Source organism: Chlorocebus sabaeus, chromosome 21 (assembly GCF_047675955.1).
Source record: "Chlorocebus sabaeus isolate Y175 chromosome 21, mChlSab1.0.hap1, whole genome shotgun sequence".
NCBI classification, from domain to species: Eukaryota; Metazoa; Chordata; class Mammalia; order Primates; family Cercopithecidae; genus Chlorocebus; species Chlorocebus sabaeus.
The window spans coordinates 117,315,212-117,339,591 of NC_132924.1; the positions used below are offsets into that span (position 1 = coordinate 117,315,212).

General features: G+C 37.8%; 1 pseudogene; it reads right to left on the reverse strand.

Annotated features, from left to right (window-relative positions):
• The window catches only part of LOC103227160 (olfactory receptor 2A14-like), a 150,155-nt pseudogene that overhangs the window by 52,186 nt on the left and 73,589 nt on the right, over positions 1-24,380 (reverse strand).

The following is a 24,380-nucleotide window of genomic DNA, read 5'->3' on the forward strand; positions in this document are numbered from 1 at the left end:
ATATAATATCTCTGTTCAGGTTTGGGGTTTTTTGTGGGGTTTTTGTTTTTTTGTTTTGTTTTGTTTTTTTGTATTTTTGCATGTTCAGTTATCCAAGCATCATTTACTGAAAATATTAGCCTTTTTTTCCACTAAATTTTCACTGCTCCTTTGTCTAAGATCAGTTGACTATAATTGCTTGGAATTTTTTAGGGGCTCTCTGTTCTATTCTTTTGATCTATTTATCTATTCTTTGGCCAATACGACACAGCTGTAATTACTGCAGCTTTATAAAAAGGCTTGAAGTTGGATAGTGTATTAGTCTGTTTTCACACGGCTATAAAGAACTGCCCAAGATTGGGTAATTTATAAGAGAAAGAAGTTTAATTGATTCGCAGCTCAGCATGGCTAAGGAGGCCTCAGGAAACTTACAAACATGGCAGAAGGCAAAAGGGAAGAAAGGTACCTTCTTCACAAGCAGCAGGAAGGAGAATGAACACAGGAGGAACTACCAAAAACTATAAAACCATCAGATCTCGTGAGAATCCACTCATTATCACAAGAACAGCACGGAGGAAACCGCCCCCATGATTCAATTACTGCCACCTGGTCTTTCCCTTGACAGGTGGGGATTATGGGGATTACAATTCAAGGTAAAATTTTGGGTGGGGACACAACCAAACCATATCAGATAGTATCATTCATTCATCTTTATTCCTCTTTTTCAACGCTGTGCGGCTACTCTGTGTCTTTTGTCTTTCAATATAAACTGTAAAATCAGTTTGCCATATCCACAAATAACTTGCTAAAATTTGATTGAGGTTGTATTGAACTTATCAGTAAATTTGGAAGTACCTGAAATCTTGACAATAAGTGAGTCTTCCTATGTACATGGAATATCTCTCCATTATTTAGATCTTTGATTTCTTTCATCAAATATTTTCACTTCCCCTTACATAAATCTTGTACCTATTTTGTTAGTTGTGTACCTAAGTACTTATTTTGCAGTGCTAATGTAAATGGAATAATATTTTTTAATTTCAAATTCCAATTGCTCATTTCTAGTGTAAGAAAGCAATATGTATGTTAACCTTATATCCTACAACACAACCTTGCTATATAATTTATTAATTTCAGGAGTATTTTTGCTAATTTGGGGGGATTTTCTACATGAATAATCATGTCATCTGTGAAGAAAAATAATTTTATTCCTTCTTCCCCAATCTGTATACTTTTTATTTCCTTTTCTTTTCTTAATGCGTTAGCAAGGGCTTACCATACAACGTTGAACAGAAGTGGTAAAAGAGACACACTTGCCATGTTCCTGATTTTAGTGTAAAGCATTTAGTTTCTTAGTATGATGTATGTTACCTGTAGGTTATTTGTAGATCTTTTTTATAAAGTTGAGAAAGTTCTACCCTATCCTTACTTTGCTTAGAGATTTTCTTTATAATGAATGTGTGTTAAAATTTGTCAATTCCTCTCTTTGCATCAATTGATACAATTATAGATTCTTCTTCTTTAGCCTGTTTATTTGATGGATTACATTAATTGATTTTTGAATGTTGACTCAATCTTGCATACCAGAAAAAATTCCACTTGATCATAATGTATTATGATCATTGTAATATCAGTATTATGATCAGTATACATTATAAAACTCTATTTGGTAATATTTTGTTGAGGACATTTGCACATATGTTCTTCAGTGGTATCGCTCTGTGGTTTTCCCTACCTGTAATGTGTTTGTCTAGTTTTGGTATTAAGGTAGTACTGGACTCCTAGAATTAGTTGGGGAATAGTCAGTCTGCTTTTCATTTCCTGGAACAGATTGTATGGAATTGGAATAATTTATTCCCTGAATGTTTAGAATTCACCAGTGAACCCATCTGGGCCTTATACTTTTTCTTCGGGAAAGTTATTAATTCTTGACTCAATTTATTTGATATCAGCTTATTCAGATTATCTATTTTACCTTTTGTGAATTTTGATGGATTGTGCCTTTCAAAGAATAGTTCTACATTATCTAGTTCATCATATTTGTAAGCATAGAGTTGTTCAAAATGTTCCTTTATTATCCTGTTAATGTCCATGGGATCAATGATAATGGCCACTCCTTCAACTCTGTATTAGTAATTTATGTCTTCTTTCTTTGTTTCTTAGTTAACCTGGCTAGAGGGTTATCAATTGTACTGATCTTCTCTATTGATTTTTCTGTTTTCAATTTCATTGATTTTTGCTCTGTTTATTATTGCCTTTTTTGTTCTTAGCACTAATTTGCTTTTCCTTTTTAGTTCCTCGAAATGGAAACTTATGTGGAAGCCTGGATTCTTGATTTTCTTTCTTCTTTTCTAATGTATGCATTCAATGCTATAAATTTCTCTTTAAGCACTGCTTTATTTCATCACACAAGTTTTTATATAAATTGTATTTTTATTTTAACAATATTGTAAATATCTCTTGAGATTTCTTTGACCCAGGCATTTTTTTATGAAAGGTTTTGTTAAAATTTCCAATTATTGGGGTTTTCCTGATGTCTTTCTGTTATTGATAACTAGCTTAATTCCACTGTGGCATGACAGCATACTTTGTATAATTTCTATTCTTTTATATTTGGTAAGGTGTGTTTTGTGGCTCTGAATATGGTCTACTTTGTTGAATGTTTTATGTGAACTTAAAAATATGTGTTCTCCTATTGCTAGATGAAGTAATCTGTACATTTCAGTTAGGTCCAGTTGATTCACGGTGCTATTCAGTTCAACTGTATTCCTACTAATTTTCTGCCTGCTGGAACTGTCCGTTATAGATTTGGATTATAATCTCAAAAGACAAAAATCCCAAACACCATAATTTCAAATGTTGAAATGCCAAAAGATCAAAATCTCCAATGCCTAAAATAGCTGATGTCTAAAATCCCAAAAATCACAATCTTAATATATTAAAATTCTGAGTGATGAAAACCTGAATTCTGGGGAAGAGATCAGTGCATGTTCAGATGTATGCAGGATAGTTGCATCCTGAAAGTTGCATCATGTTAGGCAAAATTATTACCTTGGTATTGTCTTTATTTGCATTTGGTGGAAAACTCAGATGAGTGGACTGGCCACGTGATACAGACCCAATAAAAGCTTTTGTTTAAAAATACATCATTTGTCTGCATTGGCATTTCACCCAGCTGATGAAATCCCAGAAGCTTTTAATGAATTAAAAACACATTTGTCTGAAGAAGTCAGCAAAGTTAACAACTAGTTTGAAAATAATTATAAGTACAGTAGATCAGATGACACTTATGGAATGGAATTGCTGTTCATTCACCAGTATTTTTGCTGAGAAATTCATGGTCAGCATGTGAGTACACGCCGAATGAATTTTAGCATAACCAGAACAACAAAGAAGCATGCCACGAAAATAGAAACATTTAATTGGGAGTTCTCATGTCAAAGTATATAGAATCACAGAAGAATTTCAAAAAGACCAATGCCATGTAGATGATGAATGTGAACATAGTCTCCAAGGAGAGCCATGCTTTAAAAGAACAAAAGCAGCTATTTATCATGATCCAAGACTTCAAAAATAGTTAATGATAATGAAAGTTGGCCAGATTTTATGGACTACCTCTATGCAACTGCCCACAACTTAGTCCTGTAATACACTTTTTCATAGGTCAAATATTCTTTTTAGGGTTTTTTTTTGCATTTTTTTCTCCTTTGTTTTTCTTGTTTTAGCTTTTTCCACTATTTTATATTGTCAGCATTATTTTTTACAATCACTATACTGTGTACTTAATCTTCTTTCCCAGTACTGGAGGAATAAATTGTGTAAAGACTTTTAAATAGTTCTAATTTATTTTATGCATTTTTTGCAAATTTGAGTTTGTGAACGTGCATTATGACAACATTGACTTCATGTTTAAGCATTGTGAGTATGCATAAAAATATTGAAACTTCCTCAGTAAATTACAAGAGGTCCTTTTGCACATCTGCATTTATGAAAGATAATATTTCTTGAGGTCATAGCTCCTTGGGTGACTGGTATAATGATGCAATGTGTCATCCCCAGGGTTTTTGCTTGATCTTGCCAAAAGACTTAGGTTGTCCATTACAATATTTCATATAACTGAAGTTATAAGTTTTGGTGTACACACAATTATCAACCATAGTGACATGCATTTATACATTTTGCTTTTTGACCTATTTCTTTCTGAAGACAACTTGTCAGTTCAAAATTGTTATACCCATGCAACTGTCATTAGCATACTTGAGTGTTTATGCTTGCAAAAATATGTATATTATTGCCTATTTTATTGCATAAACTGGCCTATAACATGTTCTGTCATATTTTTATGTTTCTTAAATAAATCCTCTTTAAAAATGTAAATAAATATCTTTTTAAAAAATTTTTAAGGTATTTTTTCCAGAATTATATTTTTGGGATTTTGATATTTCAGAATTATAATTTTCTAGACTTCATTTAAGGATTTTGATCTTCTGGGATTTCAACAGTCAGGATTATGGAGTTTGAAATTGAGGATCGTGATTCGCTCCCATCCACTACTAACAGAGGGGTGCATTTATATATCTCCCTCTTTCAGTTTCTGTCAGTTTCTTCCTCATGTATTTCTTTCAGTTCTTTCAGTTTCTGTCTCATGTATTTTGAGATTTTACTAGGTACATACACATTAAGTATTATGTCTTCTTGGGGAATTGATGATTTTAGTACTATCTATTAACTTTATCCTTGATAATTTTCCTTGCACTGAAGTCTGCTCTGGTTGAAATTAATACATTTAAGCCTTTAATCCATTTTGAGTTTATTTTTGTATGTGATGTGGGTTCATACACAAAAGATAAGGGTGCAATTTATGCATGTAGATATGCAGTTTTCCCAGACCACTTATTGAAGACTATCCTTTCTCCGTTGTGTGTTCTCAGCACCATTGTCAAACATCAGTTGACCATAGATGTGTGCATTTATTTCTCACTCTCTATTCTGTTCCATTGTTTTTATGCCAGTTCCACACTGTTTAGATTATTAAAGCTTTGTAATATATTCTGAAATCAATAATTGTGGTGCCTCTAGCTTTGTTATTACTCAAGATCGTTTTGGCTATTTAGAATTTTTGTGCTTCCATTCATACACACACACACACACACACACAACATTTTCCTTATTTATTCATTTGTGTACACACACAATAAGATATTATTCATTCATTTGTATATACACACACAATAGAATATTATTCCGTCTTAAAAAGGGAAAATCCTGCCATTTGTGATAATGTGAATGAACCAGAGGACATTATGTTAAGTGAAACAAGCCAGATACAGAAAGACAAATAATGCATGATCTCACTTATATGTAAAATGCAAAAGAGTCAAACTCATAGAAACAGGGAGGAGAATGGTTGCTGCGAGGTGCTGGCGGGAGAGAGAAATGGGAGCATATTGGTCAAAGGGTTAAAAATTTCTGTTATAGAAGATGAATAAGGCCAGGTGCAGTGGCTCACACCTGTAATCCCAGCACTTTGGGAGGCTGAGGTGGGTGGAACACTTGAGGCCAGGAGTTCGAGATCAGCCTGGCCAACATAGTGAAAACCCGTGTCTACTAAAAAATACAAAATTTAGCTGGGTGTGGTGGTGCACGCCTGTAATCCCAGCCACTTGGGTGACTGAGGCACAAGAATCACTTGAACCTGGGAAGCAGAGGTTGCAGTGAGCAGAGATCACGCCACACTCCAGTCTGGACAACAGAGCTGACTCTGTTTCATAAAAAAAAAAAAAAAAAAAAAAAAAAAGAATAAATGCTGGAGCTCTAATGTACAACAATTTGACTATAGTCAATAATACTGTAATGTATACTTGAAATTTGTTAAGATCTTAGGTGTTCTCACCACACTCACACAAAAGGTAACTATGTAAGATGATGAGTGTCTTAATTAGCTTAATTATGGTGATTATTTCACTATACATAGATATTAAAATATCAAGTTGTACATCTTAAATATATGCTTTTTGTCAATTATACTTCAGTAAAATTGGACTTAAAAAGGCGATTAGAAATAGCCTTCACAAGAATGGAAAGATCTGCCACCCTAGTGCAACTTCTAAGGTCCAATATTTGAGACATATTGCAATATTACCTTTAAAGTAAAGAAAATATTTCTGCCACTGTTAACACTAAGAGAAGGACACGTTTGTGGGACCCTTTAACACTCTTAAGGTAATATATGCCACATTTTAATGTTCATTTCTAATAAAATTACTGAACACTCCATAGACTTCCAATTTAAAATGGGGCCCAGAACAAGAGAAGATTCTGCACCTAGCCAAAATGGGGCCAATGAAATTCAGTATGAGTGTGGAAAATGAAGATGCAGTATGGTTATGTTTAAAAATTTCTAAACGAAAAGAAAAAAAAAAACAAACATCTTGCTTGGAGTAAAATCATTTTCTCTAGCAAACATAACTCCTCTTTTGAGACACAGCTCTTCTGGCTCCACACTGAACCCTGGTAGGTACCATGTGCCCCAACATAGTGCCCTGTGAGTCAGGGCTCCCCATCTCCTGGGCCATGGACTGGTGCTGGCCTATGACTTGTTAGGAACTGGGCTGCAGAGCAAGAGGTGAGCAGCAGGTGAGTGAGCGAAGCTTCATCTGAATTTCCAGTCACTCTCCACTGCTCGCATTACCTCCCGAGCTCCACTTCCTGTCAGATCAGTGGCAGCATTAGATTCTCACAGAAGTGCAAACCCTCTCAAAATGCACATGCAAAGGAGCTACACTGCATGCTCCTTATGAGAATCTAATGCCTGATGATCTGTCACTGTCTCCCATCACCCTGAGATGGAACCATCTGGTTGTGGGAAAACAAACTCAGGGCTCCCACTGATTCTCCATTATGGTGAGTTGTATAATTATTTCATTATATATCACAATGTAATAATAATAGAAATAAAATGCACAAAAAATGTAATGCACCTGAATCACCCCCAAACCATTTCCCTTGACCCCCATTCATGGAAAAATTGTGTTTCACAAAACCACACCCTGGTGCCACAAAGATTGGGGACCACTGCTTTAAGTGACCATGCAGCCTGTGATTCCCAGAAGGAACTAAAATTATCAGATCCATTAAAACATAAATTGGGGCATGCAAAGAAGCACTCCATTATCAAATGGAAGTAATACAACAGATATTTAGTATATTTATTTTATTTTTATTTCATGATAGTCTATTAAAATATTTGTTTAGATAGACCTTTTATAAAACAATTACTGTTTTTAATTTTTTTTTTTACAGATCTCTGATCATCTTGGTCTATGAATTTATAATGTACTGTGGTTACTGGTTACCTGACTATACAGTACATTAGGGGATCAGCTGAAGCCCAGACTTTAGTGTTACATCACACCTGAAGACGTAACACACACTTACAAAGGAAAAGGAAGATGAGTTCTCAGTGTAGAGTACATGAACTGAAAGCTGTAATCCATCAACTCTCATACTGCCAACAAATTTCTTGATTCACAGATTTTACTGAAGCAATGTTACGTAGCAATCTGCTTAGACCATAACATGTGCCCTAGGATTTTGCAGAAGCCAATGTTGGTTGTTTTCTGTTTCCCTCAGATAATCATTCCTGTAGAGTTTTTAAGATGCTTTGATTTTATTTTTAAGAACACTAAAGTAGTATCATGATTCCCTGCATTTTCTGAGGGGCAGATCTAGATGATCCTAAAACCACAGGAGAAGCAAGCTTAGAACTCCCAAAGAAACTTTCTCATCTTGCCTATGCACATCCTGCCAGCCTGGATATTATGCAAGGGAAGAGCACCACCCATCTTACATACCTGATAAAAACATTTTTCCCTTTCTAGAAGTTTCTCGCCATTCTTTCTTAAACTGCTTTTTTTCCCCTTTATAATAACTGTGTGTTAATCCTGGGGAAATTAGTCTTTGGTAGTATAGCAACATGGTAAAAAGTCTTAGGTTAATAATTGTGTCCTGAGTGTTCAAATTTGCTTGTCTCATTCTCTCTCAGCCCATAATCAGAATCATTTCCTTAGAGCCAAAGTTGTGAACATATTATTTTTCTCATTTGCACTGAGAGCCAATTTCCCTGTTGATTCCTTATATTGTTGATTCCTTATATTAAGTTTTTATTAGTTGCATCATTCTTTGGAATATTTTATGTGAACTGATACGACCTTTTTATATGATGTAATACGATATAAAGAATGCTTCAGTTGTCTTCATCTTGCGTCCTCCATCATACTAAACTCCCTGCTAATCATCTATTCACTGTCTTTATTTGCGAAACACAAATGTAATACATATGTTGAAGGTTGTTTGAGGTTTACATGAGCTTTATCTTGCATAACTTCATTTACGAGGGTCTGGACATTTTTGAGAAAATAGGTACTGCTGAAAGGTCTCTTACAAGATAAATTGCAAAAGGTTGCATGAGCACTATTCACAATAGCAAAGACATAGAATCAACCTAAGTGCCCATTGACGGTGGATGGGATAAAGCAAATGCGGTAGAAATTCACCATGGAATATTATGTATTAATAAAAAGGATGAATTTGTGTCCTTTGCAGCAATACAGATGCAGCTGGAGCCCTAATCCTAGGCAAATTAATGAAGGAACAGAAAACCAAATACCACATATTCTCACTTATAAGTGGGAGCTAAACAATGGATACACATGGACACAAAGATGGCAAACATAGAAGCTGGGGACTACTAGAGAGGGGAGAATTTAACTATTGGATACTATGCTCATAGGTGGGTGACAAGATCATTCATATATCAAGCCTCAGCATTGTGTAATACACCCAGGTAGCAAACCTGCACATGTGTTCTCTGAATCTAAAATAAAAGTTGGAATAAAAAAGATAATTAAATATAAATAAATAATAGCGTAAGATGTGGTTTGGCTGTGTCCCCACCCAAATCTCATTTGAATTCCCATATGTTGTGGGAGGGATCCGGTGGGAGGCAATTGAATCATGTGGGCAGGTCTTTCCTGTGCTGTTCTTGTGATAGTGAATAAGTCTCACAAGATCTGAGGGTTCTACAAGAGGGAGTTTCCCTGCAAAAGATTTCTCTTATCTTGTCTGCCACCATGTGAGATGTCCCTTTCACCTTCTGCCATGATTATGAGGTCTCCCCAGCAACATGGCACTGTAAGTCCAATAAACCTTTCTTTTGTAAATTGCCCAGTCTCAGGTATGTCTTTATCAGCAGCATGAAAACAAACTAACACAGTAAATTGGTAGCAGGAGTGTGGCACTGCTGAAAAGATACCCGAAAACGTGGAAGCGACTTTGGAACTGGGTAACAAGCAGAGGGTGGAACAGTTTGGTAGGGCTCAGAAGAAGACAGGAAAATGCAGGAAAGTTTGAAACTCCATAGAGACTTGTTGAATGGCTTTGATCAAAATGCTAATAATGATATGGACAGTGAAATCCAGGCTGAGGTGGTCTCAGATGGAGATGAGGAACTTATTGGCAACTGGAGCAAAGATGACACTTGTTATGTTTTAGCAAAGAGACTGGCAGCATTTTGCCCCTGCCATAGAGATTTGTGGAACTTTAAACTTGAGAGAGATGATTTAGGGTATATGGTGGAAGAAATTTCTAAGCAGCAAAGCATTCAAGAGGTGACTTGGGTGCTGTTAAAGGCATTCGGTTTATAAGGGAAGCAAAGCATAAAAGTTTGGAAAATGCACAGCCTGACAATGCAATAGAAAAGAAAATTCCATTTTCTGAGAAATCCAAGCCAGCTGCAGAAATTTGCATAAGTAATGAGGAGCTGAATGTTAATTGCCAAGACAATGAGGAAAATGTCTCCAGGGCATGTCAGAGGTCTTCATGGCAGCCCCTCCCATCACAAGTCTGGAGGCCTAGGAGGAAAAAGTGGTTTTGTGGGCTGGGCCCAGGGTTCCCATGCTGTGTGCAATCTAGGGCCTTGGTGCCGTGTGTCCCAGTCACTCCAGCTGTAGCTGAAAGGGGCCAATGTATAGCTCAGGCCATGGCTTCAGAGTGTGCAACCCTCAAGCCTTGGCAACTTCCATGTGATGTTAAGCCTGCCAGTGCACAAAAGTCAAGAATTGGGGTTTGGAAGTCTCTGCCTAGATTTCAAAGTATGTATGAAAATGCCCGAATGTCCAGGCAGAAGCTTGCTGCAGGCTCTCATGGAGAACCTCTGCTAGGGTGGTGCAGAAGGGAAATGTGGGGTTGGAGCCCCCACAGAGTCTCTACTGGGGCACCACCTAGTGGAGCTGTGAGAAGAGGGCCACCATCCTCCAGAACACAGAATGGTAGATCCACTGTCAGCTTGCACTGCGCACCTGGAAAAGCCACAGACACTCAACGCCAGCCCATGAATGCAGCTGGAGGGAGGCTGTGCCTTGCAAAACCACAGGAGTGGAGCTGCCCAATACCATTAGAACCCATCTCTTGCATCAGCATGACCTGGAGATCATTTTCAAGCTTTAAGATTTGACTGCCCTGCTGGATTTCGGACTTGCACAGGGCTTGGAGCCCCTTTGTTTTGACCAGTTTCTCCCATTTGGAACAGCTATATTTACTCAATGCCTGTACCTCATTGTATCTAGGAGGTAACCAACTTGCTTTTGATTATACAGGCTCATATGCAGAAGGAACTTGCCTTGTCTCAGATGAGACTTCGGACGTGGACTTTTGAGTTAATGCTGAGATAAGACTTTGGTGGCCTGTTGGGAGGGCATGATTGGTTTTGAAATGTGAGGATGAGATTTGGGAGGGGTCAGGGGCAGAATAATATGGGTTGTCTGTGTCCCCACCCAAATCTCATCTTGAATTCCCACATGTTGTTGGAGGGACCCAGTGGGAGGTAACTGAATCATGGAGGCAGACCTTTCGTGTGCTGTTCTTGTGATAGTGAATAAGTCTCATGAGATCTCATGGTTCTATAAGGGGGAGTTTCCCTGAACAAATTTACTTCTCCTGTCTGCCACCATGTGAGTCATGCCTTTCACCTTCTGCCATGATTGTGAGGCCACCCCAGTCATGTGGAACTGTAAGTCCAATAAACCTCTTTCTTTTGTAAATTGCCCAGTCTCGGGTATGTCTTCATCAGCAGTGTGAAAGTGAACTAATATGGCATGTAAGGAAAATTATACTATTGGCAGTACACAAGGGTCATGCTACAGCAAGTAAGATACATGATTCAGGAGAACTTAGCAGGTTTGACAATCCATAAGTGAAGAAATAAAAATCTGTAATTGAAAATAAGGAGCAAAAAATGAGAGGAACACAGATACCTCCTGATTGTCAAAAGAGGAAAAACATTCATAAGACATTATCACTTGAGTCTATGTTGGGGAAAGAGGGATGTAAACTTTCCATGCAAATTTCACTAATCTTTCCTTATGAAATTCTAGCTTGCTCTTTCAACCTGCTTACACTGATTTCCCTCTCCATGAAATCACATCCCATTTCTAATTTTTACTCATTATTTTAGCATTTAATCATTGCTTTATATTTCTTCTCAACTAGGTAATGCATGTAAATTTTATATGACCACTGGGATCATAAGGTCATTAAAGGAGAACATAAGCATGAATATATTTATTATTCTAACAGAATATTAAGAATAGAAAACTAATACATGCATATTGAATTGAATAAGAAACTAATAAGGACTGAATACTGTTAGAGACTAAATTAGGGAATGTATGAAGAAAAGGATAAATTATACAATATGTTGTCTCATTTGGTTATCATTACAAAATAATTTCCAGAAGGTAATATGCTAGAGTTTCACAGTAATTCTATACATCTGGTTCATCTATTTCACATCAGCTATCAAGTCACTTAATTTACTGCTTCTGCTTTCCACTGGTAAAGTATATTTGAAAGAACTAATTTGCATGTCTTAAATATTAATGTGTAAGCTTTATATGGATTTAAATGTGCTAGGACAAATGAAAAATAATGTCAGTGCCTTCTTATGTCATCTGTCCAATGGAGCAGCACGTGAGCATCAATTTTAAAACTACTAGACAGTAAAGACATTTTGAAGAAATTATTGAGATTAGAGTCATACAATGTAATCTAAAAAATCTTAGAGCAAGAGACAGAAAGAGAAGTTCTTCTCTTCTGAGGTGATGAGTTGTATCCAGGGGAACATGAGCAGAAATTCTAAAGGGCTACAGAGGACGGGTGAGAGTGGGTAAGCATGGGAAGGCTTTCTGAGAGAGCACTTTAAGATCATTTGAAAATGAGTTCAGTAGTTAGAAAATGTAGCATCCGTGTATATAAATCATTCATTGTGCTGGTGGTCATTAGACTGTCGAATTTTTTTTTTTCATTTCCCTAACTTCATAATCCATGCGTGCAGTGTGGGTTAATGGTATTAACCAATTTACAGGATTAAATAACATAGTCTTACTGAGTCAGTTTGTGCTCAAAGCAGCTGGGCTGGCAGAAAAAGATGTTCCCACAAGAAGCTTATCCTAGATGGAGCACGAGTGTGGGTCTCCTGACTCCCCTTGGTATCATTCTCCATGTCACTCCCAGTGAAAGTGATCAGAGACAAAGGCAAAAAGAAAAAATTGGCACAAATGTAAAAATGAGTAGCAGAGGAATAAATGAGAGACTCCTTGTGCCTCACGGCCTCTGCAAGTGGCTCTCACAGAGATGAAAGGACTTCACGCCCCTGGATGAAAGTACTGATGTCCGAGGTATTAGCTGACTTATTGAAAATCATATAATGGCAGGATAAGGATAGAAATATGTGTTTCTGGATAACTTCTCCAGTAAAATTTTTACCATAACATTTGCTACGAATCTTGATATTACTGAGCAAGCGTCAATAGCCCTCAAAACAAGCAAAAAGTCCTGGTGACAGTGTCTGTCAGTGACTTTGTATTGACTTTTCTGAAACAGGTTGATGTTGACTTATAGTTATTTCTGTTTGATAGTCTCCCATTTTGTCTATCAGTGTTGACAGATATTATACCTCGCTAGATCTGTCTTTTAGGAAAAATAAATCTGGTCCTAGAGTTGGTAGGATGAATGACAATGCTGCTGGCTGTTTTCTGAAAATACCATAGAGATGAAGAAATATAGTATCTTCTTTAGCTGAAGAAACAGGCCAGGTGCACTGGCCCATGCCTGGAATCCCAGCACTTTGGGAAGCTGAGGCAGGAGGATCACCTGAGCCTAAGAATTTGAAACCATCCTGGGCAACATAGTGAGATCCCATTTCCACAAAAATATTCAAAATTAGCTGAGTTTGATGCTGCCCACCTATGGTTCCAGCTACTCAGGCAGCTGAGGTGGAAGGATCCCTTGACACCAGGAAGCTGGGGCTGCAGTGAGCCATGATTGTGCCACTGCACTCCAGCCTGGGTGTCAGAGTGAGACCCTGTCTCAAAAAATAAATAAATAAAAATAGCTCAAGAAATACTTTTCAGAGATTTTTATAGCGTATGTTCAATGGAAACCACTGCCCAAAGAAATGTTCATACTGGCTATACCATTTATTTCAATTAACTGATGCTCATTTTCATCATTTCTTTCGACAAGTTGAGGTTGTCATTCAACCATCAATTACCTTCACGTTTTCTTCTCTCTTTCAGTGCTGTAATAGCTTATCACTACTCTGTGACATCTTAACTTCTATTTTTAGATTTTGCTCAGTTTTCTTTTTCTTTTCTTTTCTTTTTTTTTAAGACAGAGTCTCCCTCTGTCGCCCACGCTGGAGTGCAATGGTGTGATCTTGGTTCACTGCAACCTCCACCTCCTGGGTTCAAGAGATTTGCCTGCCTCAGCCTCCCGAATAGCTTGGATAATAGACGTGCGCCACCACGCCCAGCTATTTGCTCAGTTTTTAGATACAAAATGTATACAATGGCAACTGAGATGAGAATCAAAGTATTTCTTAATTTAAAATCAGAAATAACTACAATTAAAAGTGAGATAATCTGGGAAGCAAGATGATGTCTAAGATGTAAATATTCCTACTTTATGGAAATAGGTTACCATCACATACATTGTTAACCTTTCTGTTTAGATATGAAATGTGTTTTCATTATTGCTGACTGTTTCTAATAAGGTCTGAAAAGATGTATACGTTATTGATGTTTCTTCCCAGTTCTGAACTCTTGTCAATTTTTGGAGATAAATTTAATATTATTACTACGGTGTGAATGTTTGTGTCCCCCTCAAAATTCACTGAAACCTAATCGCCAATGTGATAGTAGGAGGAAGTAGGGCTTTTAGGATGTGATTAGGCCAAAAAATAGAGCCCTCATGAATGGGATTAGCACCCTTACAAACAGATACCAGAGAGGTTCCTTACTTCTATGCCATACGATATAATTTGTCTTTGCAATCTGGAACCATAATCTCATTTCGAATTGTAATCCACAGGTGTTGAGGGAGGAACCTAGTGGGAGATGATTGGATCATGCGGGCGGTTTCCCCCATGCTGTTCTCGTGATAATGAGGGAGTTCTCACGAGATCTGATTATTTTATGTGTTTGGCAAGCTCCTCCTTTGCTTGCTCCTCTTGCTCCTGCTGCCTTGTGAAGAAGGTGCCTGCTTCCCCTCCTGCCATGATTGTGTTTCCTGAGGCCTCCCCAGCCATAGGGAACTGTGAGTTAATTAAACCTCTTTCCTTTATAAATTACGCAGTCTTATTTCTTTATAGCAGTACAAAACGGACTAAGACACCATGTGAGGACACAATTAGAAAATACCATCTATGAACCAGAAAGCTGGCCCTCACCACACACTGAATCTGCCAGCACCTTGATCTTGGACTTCCAGCCTCCAGCACTGTGAGAAATAAGTGTCAGTCTCACTACTGTGATCCACTAAGAATCTGTGTTCATAAGACATAAGTACAAGATGAGAAAGGGGTGCTTGTTCCACATCTGACTTTGTGTGAATTTAAATAAATCATTGCAGTATAAATGCACTAAGGCCTTGGGTGTGTCTCTTGTGGCAGATGAGTATCAGGGAGGAGATTCTAAAGAGTGAGGTATGTGATCTCCAGAGGGTAGGATGAGGCAAATTCTTCAGGCTGGTAATTAGGGAAAGATGAAGGTCTCTCAGTCTGTCCCAGGCTGAATCCTCCAGAAGTGGCCACCAAGGTGGAGTCTGACAGGCAGGATGTTTATAAGGGATAAACGCTTGTGGAAGGGAGGAGGAGACAGAAAACCTACAACGTAACTGCCACAAAGACTCATTCAACCCCACAGGCAGCTCTGAAACACCTATGGCCCATCAGTTTTCCCATGATGAGCCAGAATGCCTGGGCCTTTATATCCCCACCCCAATCAGTCTTTGGACATGGGCCACTCCAGAAGCACATGCACTAGGATGAGGCTTCTCTGGGCCTGAGGCAAACCCTGAGGGAGCTGACAGCTGGAGGCTGGCTGTGAGCAGCTGGGGCAAAGCAGACCTCCCTGAAGTCACAGCTTCCTGAAGTCACAGGTTGAATTCAAGTCTGAGTAGCCTGTGTTTTTCTTTTTTGTTGTTGTTTTCTCATTTACCACTTATCAAGTAATGGTAAGAAGAAGCAAAAGGTAGCAGATGATTTCCAATTTGAGTCAGAGATTTAAAGAGGAAGCCTCTCAGGAACCAGAATAAGAGAAGTACCCATCAAGGTAGGACAAATACAAAGGAATCTAGGTTCACAAGGGCAAAACTGCTGAGTCAGCCACCCTTTCCCACTGAAGGTTTCTTCCCCAAGGTGAGGTTTAAAAGATCAACTGGGCCCGGCGCAGTGGCTCACACCTGTAATCTCAGCACTTTGGGAGGCTGGGGCTGGCGGATCACCTGAGGTCAGGAGTTTGAGACCAGCCTGGTATAAAAATTAGCCAGGCGCGGTGGAAGGCGCCTGTAATCCCAGCTACTTGGGAGGCTGAGGCATGAGAATCACTTGAACCTGAGAGGCAGAGGTTTCGGTGAGCCAAAATCGTGCCACTGCACTCCAGCCTGGACAACAAAAGTGGGACTCCGTCTCAAAACAACAACAACAACAAAAAATCAACTGGGACGGGTGCAGTGGCTCACACCTGTAATTGCAGCAGTTTGAGATCAGCCTGGCCAACATGGTAAAACCCTATCTCTACTAAAAATACAAAAATTAGCCAAGCGTGGTGGCATGCACCTGTAATCCCAGCTACTCGGGAGGCTGAGGCACGAGAATCACTTGAACCTGGGAGGCAGAGGTTGCAGTGGGCTGAGGTCACACTATTGCACTCCAGCCTGGGTGACAGAGTAAGACTCTCTCTGGGGAAAAAAAAAAAAAGAAAAAAGATCAACTGCTTTTATGTGACTTTATTTCTTATTTAACAAGCAAATGAAGAGTGCTCTTTCACTTAGAAATTCCACTCCTAGGAATGTATCCTAAGCTTTTAATTTAAAATATCTGATTTTATGTGTGTGTCTGTGTGTATTTTATATACATAATGTATATGTACTTATATAGATATATAATTACATACATATTACACACATGAAAGTAGATATACAGCCCCACAATACACCATAGTAAATAAAATGGATATGATCTATAATCTAATTGTCAGAAAATGAGATTTACTAGGTTTAAATACAACTATACAGTGAAAAAAACACTCAACGGTCAAATAAACGTCTTAGAAGAAGATTTTTGACACGGGAAATATTCATGACTATTATTGCCAAATGAAAACCATGGGTAGGTATAATGTTTACTTCTTATCACTTTTTATTTCTAATATATTGTAGGTCAACATACGAACATGAAAATGACTAGTTATTCACATATTAACATAATTAAAATGCTTACCTTTAGCTTTTAATTTCTTAGTCATTTACATGATGTTTCATTTTTTCGATTTTCAAAAAGAAGTAGGAAAATGAATGTCATATTCTCAAGTAAGACATGAGCCTTTTTAGTCCCACTATGAATCAGCTTTTTGAAACTTTGACCTGTGATCTAAAATTGTCAGGTGTCAGAAAATTCCTCATTTGCAAAGAAAAGTAAACGTATTAAATTAATAACTAACATAAAGGTCTAGGAATTATAAGTTGTTTACCCTAAAAATAAACCACCAGATAATGTAAATACTGTTAAATTAGTGAAATCTATTACAGTCTTTAAAAGAGTCAGAAATCAATATAGGTATTCTAGAATAAAATTGATTTTAGGAATCTATTATCCCATGACACTATTTTAATTCTATGCTAAATAGGATGACTATCCTCTCTAAATGTGGTTTTTAAATAATTGCCAGATTAGGACTGAAAATAACTTAAACATAGTAGAGACTACCATAGACTACCATATGTTTCCTCTAAATTATTTTGAATTAAATAACTTCCATTTTTATTGATTCTCCAGTTGTGACCTTTTCATTCATACTTCAGTCCTTGACGAACTGTTATTAAGGAATGGGATGCAACCAGCCCTGGGTCACGGAATTCATCCTGATGGGATTCCAGCTCTGTGCAGAGATGGAGATGTTTCTCTCTTGCATCTTCTCGCGATTTTATGCCTTCCGTCTACTGAGGAATGGCATGAACATGGGGCTCACCTATCTGGATGACAGAGATGACAGACTATACACTCCCATATACATTTTCCTCTCACACCTGGCCATCAATCACATGTATTATGCTTCCAACAATGTTCCAAAGAGGCAGGTGAACCAAATGAACCAGAAAAACAAACAAAACAAAACTTTGTTCTATGGATAAAGCAGATATTTTCGTACTTCGCTTTTGCTCACACAGAGTGCCTAATTTAGGCAATGATGTCCTGTAATAGATAAGTGGCAATCTGCTAGATCCTTCTCCAACCCTTTACTTTGAGCCTATGGGTGTTGTTATGTGTGAGATGAGTCTCCTGAAGATGGTAGACAGACGGGTCCTACTTTTTAAATCCAACTTACCACTCTGTGTCATTTAAACAGGCATTTAGACTATTAACATCCACAGTTAATATTGGTATGTGAGAATTTGATCCTATCATGAAGATGTTAACTGGTTGCTTTGTGGTTTCTATTGTGTGATTGCTTTATAGAATCTGTGGGCTATGTACTTAAGTGTGTTTTTGTAGTAGAATACATCATTCTTTTGTTTCCATGTTTAGAGCTCCCTCAAGGGTCTCTTGTAACCCTGGTCTAGTGGTAACACATTCCCTTAGCACTTGCTTGTCTGGGAAAGATTTTATCTTTCCTTCATTTGTGAAGCTTAGTTTGACAGGATATGAAATTCTTGGTTGGAATTGCTTTAAGAATGCTGAAAATAGTTATCTAATCTTTCTGGCTTGTAGAGTTTGTGCTGAGAAGTTCTCTGTCAGCCTGATGCAGTTGCCTCTGTGTGTAATCTGACCTTTTTCTGTAGTTGCCTTTAAGATTTTTTTTCTTTAGCTTTGACCTTGTACACTCTGATGACTATATGTGTTGGTGATGTTCACTTTGTATAGTATCTCGCAGGTGTTTTCTGGATTTTTTGTATCTTGCTGTCTAAGTTTCTGGCAAGATTAGGAAAATTTTCTTGAATTATTCTATCAAATAAGTGTTTCAGGTTGTTTACCTTTCTCCCTCTCTCTAAGGAATGTCAATAATTCATAGTTTTGGTCACTTTACATAATGTCATATTTCTCAAAAACTTTGTTCATTTTTAAAAATTATTTTAGATTTATTTTTCTCTGACTGGGTTAGTTCAAAAGACTTAAATTTAAGCTCTGAAATTCTTTCTCCTGCTTGGCCCAGCTATTAATAATGCTTTCAATTGTATTTTGAAATTCCTTGAGTTTTTCAATTTCAGAAACTCTGATTGATGTCTTTTTAACATTATTATCTGCTTCTTCATTTTCTAGATTGCTTTAGAAGTTTCTTTGCATCGATTTCCAACCTTTTCTTGGATCTCATTGAACTTCTTTGCAGTTCATGCCTTGAATTCCTTATCTGTCAATTACGAGTTTCCATTTTGGTTAAGGACCATTGATGGAGAGTCAGCATGATGTGAATGTAGATTCAGATCTTTCATGGTGCCAGCATTCCTACACTGATTCATTCTTATCTGAAGATGCTAACACTTCTAATTTTTATAATTATTTTTGCGTAGGTAGGATTTTTTATTTTTCTTCCTTTCCCTATATATATTTTTCTTTTTCTTTCCCTTTCCTTTTCCTCCTCTCCCTAGAGGATGTGACTGAGGATAATGCTGGGTAGGGTCTTTTGGCTTTGCTTCCACAACCATATGCACTTCTGTCCTCAAGTTTTATATTGGGCTGGGTACTTTGACCTACAAGACAGTAGATAGTACTTATGGGTAACAGCAGGTTGCAGCCAATGGGGCTGGGTATACACTTGATTCTTGTTTACCAGGAAAACACTGCGTGGGGTTAGACCCCGCAAGTCCATCTACAGGTCCCCCAGTGATAGGCACTAGCACCAGCTCTGAGGGAGAGTCCAGTGGGCAGCCACCAAGTATCCAGAGGCGTGCCTTAGCATGGAACTTGGCCCAAGTTCTCTGCATAGGGGCGCCAGAGGTAGCCTAATCTCTTAATCCAGGAGAGTGGCTGCTCCAAATGCCTGGAGATCTGCCAAACTGTGGAGTGGAGAGGGTCTCCTTGCACAAATATCCCTGCACAGGAAGGATGGGGTGGCTCAGGCTACTGCTCCAGGCGAGGAGGTGCTCCAAATACCTGGAAATCTGTGGAGCAGAGAGGGTCCCACTGCACTGCAATTCTTCTCTGCACCGGAAGAATGGAGCAGCTCCGACTGCTGATTCATGCTAATGGCACTCTGAATTCCTGGATATCAGCCTGGGCATGGAGTGGAGATGGCCCCCTTGCACAAGAATCCCTGCACAGGAAGGATGGGGCAACCCAGGCTGCTAGCCCATGCGAGCAAGTGCTTTAAATGCTTGGCAATCTGCTTATGTGTAGAATGGAGAAGGCCCTGCTACACCACAGTCTTAGGAAAGCAGGCTGGGACACCCAGCAATAACACACACAGACCAGTTCTAGTTCATCAACCTGGCCCTGGCTGAAAGTCTCATTGACCAGGAGAAACCACAGCCATAGCAGCTCTCCTCCCGCCCAAGGTCTGTGACTGGGGAAAGCACAATTCCAGTGCCTACTGTTGAGATGTTTTCCACGATTCTGTCTGTGGAGGACCCTACCCTGATCCAGAGCAGGTGCTCCAATCTCTGTCCCAATACTAAAATGTCTGCATGGCCCCGCTGCTGGGTTGCCAAAGAACGGCTGACTTTAGATGCACCCAAATTAAAAATGGTGTGCTGTTCTCTGTCCTGGCGCTGGGAAAACACCTGTAGCTTTTTCCAGTATCCGTCTCTGTCAGTGTCTCCAAGCCTCTCGCGAAGTTAGCTCCAGGATTTGAGAGAAACAAAGTGCTCTCTCTCAGCCTGTGTTGCTCAGATCCCCAGTGGAAACGTGAGTCACAGAGGGAAGCTTCTACCTCTCATGTGCTGGGACTTCATTCACTTTTCTCAGCTGGACAGCATTATGGTGGCTGTTTGCCAGCATTCTCCTCCTCGGGATCTGGAGTGTTCTTCACAATTCCAGTGGATCTCCATTTTCCTTCTTGAATTAAAGCTCACAGAATTTATCTTTACGCACTGCCTTGCTATTTCCAAGCGACTGTGGCATGTTAAAAGCCTCTAATTGCCATCTTGAAAAAACAAATCTATCAACAATGTTCGATATGAGTTGACCAATACTCAACTGAAAATAAGAAAAATTTTTATGTGCAAGGATAGTCTCTGAGGTTGAGCACTTTTGTTCAGTGATGAGTCATTTGAATTACCAACATGGTTAATGCTATAGAAATCTATGGAACCCATTTATTTAAGAAATAGATTTATATCTTAATAAAGAACATCTTTTTTATTGTTTAATGGCCAAAACAACATGTTAGCCTATTACTGTAAGTAACCAGTTCAATCATAGCCATTCACATCATGTAGTACCAAGTGGTATTTTTTCAGAAAAAATGAACATGAGGAAGAAAACTCCTTGACTGGAAAAAAAATTGATACATATAATCATTACAGAGCTGTATATGTATATAACACTAACTGTGAGATGAATGAAGAAAACTCTGAGATTCACTGTTGAGTAGCTTATAATTTCGAAGTCCTCTGCTAGACATGAAAACTATTTAGTGTTGAACAAAAATAGGATACTATATCTCACAACTCCTATATAAATGTTTCCATTCCTACTTTATTTCTGCTTTCATTTTCACGGCGCATCTACAGTCTCTCTTCTGGCCTCCCATTTGTATTTTACAACATGCATAATTACAGATTTATTCTTTAATTATCTCATTTTCATATGAGTTTTATATCTCTTGAAAGATTTCTTTGAAACTTCTGCCTTTTTTATTTTCCAGAGCAGCAGAGTATTTTTAGGCAATAATATTTTACCTTAGTATGCCTTTCAATTATTAAAAGAAAAAGGGAAAGTAGTAAAATAAACAAATGTAGAGAGTCACCAACTTACAGTGGTTTCACTTAAGATTTTCAACTGTACAATAGTGGGAAAGTGATATGTATTCAGTAGAAACCATATTTCAAATACTCATGCTACCATTATCTTTTCATTTTCAGTACAGTATTCAGTAAATTACATAAAATATTCAACAGCTTTCTATAATATAGGCTTTGTGTAAGATTATTCTGCCCACTGTAGACTAATGTTAGTGTTCTGAGCATGGTTAAGGTGGGCTAGGATAAGCTATGATGTTTGGTAGGTTAGGTTTATTAAACATATGTTCAAGTCAGGTATAGGGGTGTGTGCCTACAGACCCAGCTGCTCAGGAAACTGAGGCAGGAGGATTGTTTGAGCTCAAGGAGTTTGAGAGTATAGTGCACTATGAGCACACCTGAGAATAGCCACTGCACTCCAGCCTGGGCAACATGACAAGAGTCTGTATTTTTTTTAAAAAAGCAAAACTTACAATATTATCAACTTCTGATGGGTTTATTGGAACATAATCCTATCATAAGTTGAAGAGTATCTTTATATAGTAGAATATAGTAACATACTACAGACTTGTTTTCTCAAAACATAAAGATAAACCACACTAATGATCATCCACGGGAGAGGGAAACCTAGACAGTGTCCTGCAAAATGAGAAATACTTGTAGGCCATACTTCACATTCCTGACTGAGTCTCTTTCCCCATGAAATAAAATCATTAAGAAATTTTTAGTAACATTATAATTATATTTTAATTAAAAATTTAGGTATAGAAAGAAGATCATATAGCTTTACATTAAAAATAAATTATTATGTGACTTGGCAACTTGATACCAACTAGCTTGTGTCAGATTCACCCTCCCACCATAAAAAACTATACAATCTGGACAAAATATAGAAAAAATTTCTTGGCAGGTGCATTAGTCTGTTCTCATGCTGCTAATAAAGACATACCCAAGACTGGGTAATTTATAAAAGAAAGAAGTTTAGTGGACTCACAGTTCCACATGGCTGGGGAAACCTCACAATTATGATGGAAGGCAAAGGAAAAGCAAAGGCACATCTTACATGGCAGACAAGAGAGAGGGCACGTGCAGGGGAGCTCCCCTTTGTAAAACCATCAGATCTCGTGAGACTTATTCACTACCACAAGAACAGCATGGGAAAGACCCACCCCCATGATTCAATTACCTCTCACCAGGTCCTAGGCATGGTTCAGGTGGGCAGGCTACATGTGGGAATTATAGGAGCCACAATTCAAGATGGGATCTGGGTAGGGTCACAGCCAAACCATATCAGCAGGCATTGAAGAACATTGTTGCAGGAAGTCAGGTATGAGATCTTTAAGAAAGGTGAAGCACATGAGATTAGTACCACATTTGCCAGGATTTTCCAGAAAGGCATCTTCCTGACGTTGGTACAGGAAAATGTGACCCAACCAGGGGTTAGTGGTCTTGGGAACCAAAACAAGCAATTAATAGAGTTCAAAGTTGCTAAATTGGTTTGGAATTGGGGGTCAATGTACCATATGGGAGAGAGAAAGAACCTAGAAATGGGTGTGTAGATGCCATTTTGGTCCTTCTGTGACTTCTTAGCTATGTGACAGCTGGTTAAGAAGAGAGGAGACCTAGTAGAAAACAACGGCTGGCATACAGAAAGCAGAAGAGATCATCAGGGACTGAAAATTTACTGGAAAGCTACTGGAGTTCAGATCCACCCAGATGGGGAAATGTTGGTAAACAACTGAGAAACTCACTTGGACTCTAAAAATTATCTTAGGAGAGGTGCAGTATCCTAGGAGTGAGGCATATGTTCTAAGAGGAAAATAAAATATCATTACCATAATACAGCTTAAAACTAGGTCTTGAGAGCAGCAAGATGATCTACAAGTAATTACAACTTCTGCCCAGATAAAAAATTCAAAATTCTTGAGTATTTCAATATTATATTAGCCATAAATTCAGCATACTTTTAAAAAAATACCATATATACAAAAAAGCAAGAAAAGAAGACTGATGAGAAATAAATCAGTTATTAAAAACAAATTCATAGAGAATTCAGGTATTGGAGTTAATAGATAGAGCCTCATAATATCTATGATCAATATAAAGGAAAGAAAGAAAAAATGAAAGACAAAACAGGTTGTGTCAGATTTCTTTCTGGCAGCTCTAAAATGCTCACTTTATTTTCACAGAATCTAATTTCCTAAATTATGTTTGATGTTTCAAGCAAAAATCATAGCATTGCCTAGTGTTATTCTAAATGTATGTATGACAATTATACTACAAATTTGAGAGGGCAAAGAGACATAATATGACAGAGGGTTGCTATACTTCACTCAAACTGGAATACAGATGACACCCATTTAGTGTGATAATGTATATATAAAGGAATATATACTAAGCTATATAATGCAACCTAAACAACTACAAAAAAGAAGACAACTATAAATACTATGAATAACAAAATGGAATTCTAAAACAAATATTCAAATAACCTACAGGAAGTCATCAAAAATAAACAGAGAAACAAGAATTGATACAGAAAATAAAATGTCAGGCTTACGCGCTAAAATACCCATAATTAGATTAATTATGAATGGTCTACCAAAACACAGATAATAGAAGAGTGTATTTAAAAGAATGACTCTTTCGTATATATTTCTTGTATGCTGTGTACAAGAAACTCACTTGAAATTTACCAATACAGGGCAGGCCAAATTAAAAGATATATTACAAAAAAAGATATATTACACAAACATAAATGGAAGGAAAGCAAGAGTGCCTGTATGTATATCAGATAAAGCAAAGAAAATTACCAGAAACAGAGAGATTATATAATGATCAAAGGTTTAATCCATGAAGAAAACGGCGATTTTAAAAGGGTACTCATCAAA